Source organism: Trachinotus anak, unplaced genomic scaffold (assembly GCF_046630095.1).
Source record: "Trachinotus anak isolate AG129_WGS33_773 ecotype Australia unplaced genomic scaffold, CSIRO_AGI_Tana_v1 ptg000029l, whole genome shotgun sequence".
NCBI classification, from domain to species: Eukaryota; Metazoa; Chordata; class Actinopteri; order Carangiformes; family Carangidae; genus Trachinotus; species Trachinotus anak.
Window position 1 is genome coordinate 83,412 of NW_027273880.1, and position 5,200 is coordinate 88,611.

General features: G+C 42.2%; 1 long non-coding RNA gene across 1 annotated transcript; it reads right to left on the minus strand.

Annotated features, from left to right (window-relative positions):
* Positions 1–2,683: 2,683 nt before the first annotated feature.
* LOC139612040 (uncharacterized) lies at positions 2,684–4,674 on the minus strand. Its single transcript, XR_011686432.1, has 3 exons — positions 4,549–4,674; positions 3,148–3,211; positions 2,684–2,793 (listed from the first exon to the last, which is right to left on the minus strand). It is a non-coding gene; the product is annotated as an uncharacterized lncRNA (long non-coding RNA).
* Positions 4,675–5,200: the final 526 nt, after the last annotated feature.

A 5,200-nucleotide genomic window follows, 5' to 3' on the forward strand; every position in this document is an offset into this window, starting at 1 on the left:
TCTTCTGAACATGGAAGCACTGTTTCATTTCTGGTCGGACAGACGCCATTAAGTCGTATTATTGTTAAACTTTCATTTCCCCTCTCTCCACGCAGCCATGGCCAATCACAGGAGGCCAGAACCTGGCCCCAGACCCTCCACAGAGAGACCTGCTGCTCACAGGGTCAGTGCAGCAGCAACATCTGTATGACAGACTGACAGACATCATTTTAGCCAAATCATTTTCTGTTTGTTTGTTTTTACTTGAATTTCTATTATGTATCTGTTTTTTTCAAAAGAACAGTGATACAGAACAGCAAAACCATTGCACCAATAAAATAAATATTTCCAGCATATTAACATGTTAATATCATTATTACAAATGTTACAGAAGCATGGTTCAAAATGGACTTAATCAGTCTTTTATGTTGAAGAAAGAAAAAAAAAAGCTGCAGTTGCACAGATGCAAATCAGCAGCCACACATGCTGTCCAGGTAAATACCTGTTCCATTTTCACCATCTTCTAATGTATGAATCATTTCTCAATCCTAGCAACAACAACAGCGTGTTTATCTGTGTATGTCTGTGTGTGTGTTTGTTTGTGTGCAGGCACGAGAATGGCACCGTGTGTTTCTGGGACGCATCAGGAGTCTGTCTGTATCCCATGTACAAGCTGAGCACAGCTGAGCCTCTGAAAATGGCTGTAAAATGTCACAAGATTTGTCACATGTGAGAAAAGAACCTCTTATCAGGCACAAAAGGTCAAAGAGCTGCAGTCAACTTGCATGATGGGAAAATCAGGATCCAGTGTGTTTGTAGCTCAACTTCTTCTAGTGACTAAAAATCCTTTTTTCATCTGTCTTTGAAAGCGTCACAACTTCATGGCAGTGCAAAGCTGATTTGCTGCTAAATCATTTTCCATCATGTGTTGTGCAGGTTGGCTGTTTTGACCCGCACAGTGACGACCCGAGGCTCGGCGTTCAGAAGATCCATCTTTGTAAACACAGTGGTTACCTGACTGTGGCGGGCACTGCTGGACAGGTGAGAGGACTGATTTTGATTTGTCGACACTGGATAACAGACGATAATGATAATAAGTAAATAACAAACTAAAAAACTAACAGATACAGGACATGACATTTTACACAAAGACATACCCACTCACAACACCGTTTAACTGAGCTCCACAGCCCAAAAACCATTTCTAACTCTGCATCTATAACAGTTCAATTAGTATTAAATCTTCCCCTCTGCCCTGTAGGTGCACCCTGAACCCCAGTGACCAGCTTGCCATGGAGGGTCCTCTGTCCAGGGTGAAGAGCATGAAGAAATCCCTCCGACAGTCCTTCAGCAGCCGAATACATTATATTATACATTATAATACTTACTTCATTATAATTCACACGTGTCTCCTCATTTCCTCACAGGCTCACATGACACACCCCCCCTGTGGGCAGGAACGAAGGGTGGCTGTGTGTTTGCATACATGCTCCGCCTTCCTCCTGCAGAGCACAGAGCAGACGAGCCTGTCACAGCGCAGCCGGGTAAGAAACACTTTAGGAAGTTTGTGTTTTTTAGGATGGGCTGTTTTCTCATCTCTGTCCTGTTGTTGAAATGTCCTCTGCTCTCTGTCACCGCCTGCTTGAATCCAGCTAAGGAGATCCAGCTGATGCACCGGGCTCCTGTCCTTGGTATAGTGGTGTTGGACGGTCCCTGTGCTCCTCTCCCTGAGTCCCTGGGGGGGGGGCCCACGGCCTGGCTCGCTCACCTGACATGCAGGGATCACACCAGCTCCTGGTCATATCTGAGGAGCAGTTTAAGGTGAGAAAGCTTTTCACACAGGCTTAAAATAACTAACCAGCAAGTTACTATCAACTTATATATCCAATCCAATATATATCCAATATAATGAAATTGATTTTGGTTGAAATGTATTATTTGATATCAAGTGATAAATACTTTGATGTTGGTGACAATTAACCAGAACAGATTTTAATGCAACAATTCAACTGAATTCCACTTAAGGATGCTGGTATATTAAATGATGAGGACGGTCTTGTTGCATATTTTTCTAATTGCGAACAAATATCATGGGGAAAAAAAACCAAATGCCAAAGGTAACAATTTGTCAGACCATCTGTCAATACTTTCTGACCTGATCTCCAAGACCACTGGTTTGTACAGAGAACATAAATCTTTAAAAACGCTCAGTAATTTCTGAAAACAGATGGTCACTGTAGTTTCTATCATCATTTTTGGGCACTATTTTCAGCAGCGGATGAATCCACATTTGGTGAGTGAGTATTTCTGGCAGCTGGACAGTGTGTGTGTGAAATTAAGTCAAAATAAAAAAATGTGTGTGTGTTCAGGGTGATGAAGGAACATGTCGCCCAGTCCAACAACAGTGTGGCTCACTGATGCTTTTTTTATAGTTTCTGGACAACAGCAGTTTTTCTATCACTACAGCACAGAAGAATAAGATATATCATTATTGGTTTCAGTCTGTTTGCAGGATTTGTTGGTAATAAAAAAATATGGTATATTATTAAGCTTTATCCTTTAAAATATATATGTGTACAGACGATGGGAGAGAGCAGGTCTTCTGGTTAAATCCTGAGACGATAGAATGAGAGCACACAGGGAGATGTTTTGAAGTGAATGAAACACTTGATGAGGCTCATGCTGTGGTGAAGTGTTTGCTCACGGTGGGTTTCTCTGCTGCTCTTTGCTCTGGTATTTCTGTCTCAGCTCAGCTGTGTAGGTGTTAAGAGGCTTGAAGGGGTTAATGGACAGAAGCATGTTTCTGATGTAAGTCTGGGGGAAAGAAGATGACACAGCCATTCAATGAATATATGTACACTAAACCTTTTTAGAGAAAAACTATCAAATCTAAAAAACTCATTTGGGAAGGACTGTAGATATTTGGGTCCAGATTTGTTTTGGTAAATTTTAGCCAGTTATCTGTGCTTTCATTTTTTTTCTGAAGCCCCTTTAAATTGTCCTTACCCTACATGGATGGTGTAATTTTTTTTAGCATATACCCAGCTATATGTCATCTTTTTCAGTTTTAACACAGATGCCAGCTGCTGGAGAGGTGAAGAAGAGGAGAGTACCTGAGTTACCTGATGTAAAATATTTCAGAGGTGTGAGGCCAGTAATGAAACTTACATAGATACAGTCACGGTGGAACCTCTTCTTCAGGTTCAGAAGCACAGAACTCTGGCACACTTCTCTGAGAACATACAGTAGGCAAACAGGTTAATCATACTGTAGGTGCTGTGTGTGTGTGTGTGTGTGTGTGTGTGTCTGAACTCACTCCAGTTGGGACAGATCTTCCACTTCATCCACCTCTACAGCTCTTTTGCTTCCTGGCATCACCACCTAAAAAAAAGGCAGTAACATGAGCAGATCCGGAGACACGAGTCAAAATAAGAAGTCCACCTCCACCACGCTCCTCAGGACCAAGACCTTCATACACCTCAGCCCTCACCTTCTCTCTACAGCCATCTTCTAGTCTGGCGAGCTCTGTATATATCATTAGATTCTCAAAACCTGATCGAGAGCCCTTTATGTGTTTTGTTTCTACGCTTCTCTCTGCTGCTAATGTTCCATAAACTTTCCACAGCAGGTAACTAATCCACTCGCAGCGATGGTGCAGTGCGCTGCAGCGTGTTTTAGGTTCTGTTGTATCTGCACAGACCAGGAGATGAATAAACCAACAGGAAGTCTTTTATGGCTCATTGTTTTGTGTGCACAGCAGCTGTGAGAGATGAAGCAGAACCGACTCCAGCTCCTGGACATCAGACAACCATAGACTCACTGTTCTGAATGAGGGTTGGGATTAAAGTGTGTGGTGGTCAGTCACTTTGGTTCAGAGCAAGTTTTTCTGGATGACTATTGGGCAATTTTCTATGAAATTATTGATGAAGGGGGATTCTTAGAGTCTGGCACCACAAGATCTCTCCTTTCCAAACACATTGGTCCACTTTTTAGAGCAGGCCAAGGTGTTTGGAGGTGAGACTAAGATGGAATACAGCTACAGTAACTACCATTTTACACTGTATCTGTATCTATCTGGACCACTAGTACTTTAAAGAGCCTGCCCACCCATTGTCCATCCACACAGGCGTTTCCACTCGTTTGACCTCATTAAACCTCCTGTGAGGACTGTTAGTGTGGGTAAGGTCACATCTTCATCATTGTCAGTGGTTCATGTGAACACAAAGCGGTGCAGTTGCATGTGAATGTAAGTGAATGTGAACAGATGCGTGTTTGGTCCAGGTGTGCTTGAGTTGAAAATTTCTCAGTTTACACCAAGGATTTGCAAATAATCAAAAGCTTTAAGGTTCCAGTTCATGAATGTAGAAGAACTAAAAGCAGAGGGATATGAAGGAAAATAAAGAGCCAGAATTTCCAGGAGCCAGTGCATACATTGGTAGCTGGCTACAGGTTTTGTCTCTGCTGTCAATACTTTGGTTGTTTGTGGTGAATAAATATGGTCAGTCTGTTGTTTCTTCCATCCTCTAGGCCGGGGGAGCTCACAGGACTTTCATAATGCTGTGTTAATACCTGTGTGCTGATGCTTCGGCTCTCCAACTTCTCCTGGGTGGGGCCCTCTGATTCCCACGGGCCCCTTCCATTGTTGGCAGAAACAGTCCGAACCTGGCCCCCATTATCATAGACTGTCCCTCTGCTGCAAAGAAACTACAGGTATTAAATAAATATGGTGCACTAAAGTACAATATCATACTTCAAGTAGAAGTAGAAACATGAGGCAGGTATGCTGACAGTCCCTGAAAACTATATGTTTGCTAAATTTACTCAGTTTACAGCACTGGAAATTAAATATTTAATTGAACTTTATATTCATGAATAAAAGGTTTATTTGCCCAGTTACTTTCGGCCTTTCTAATCATCACATCTGTGTATATGAAGAAATAAAATTTCTACACCGTTCATCTGATGTGCATGTCAACACATCACACCTCACACTGAAACACAAGTCAGCACTTCAACCTTGTTGTCACTGTTTTCTCTTCCAGTTCAGAGACGACTCTGCTCCTGCTGCTACTTCCTGACTGCTCAGTCTCTACTTACAGTCTTTTTCCTGCAGCTTCCTCAAGGTCAGGCCCTTATCAGCTATCAATGCATCATCAACAAATACACAAATACAGACTGAATGTATCTGGTGGAAATTTTCTACATAACTTCAACACAACTT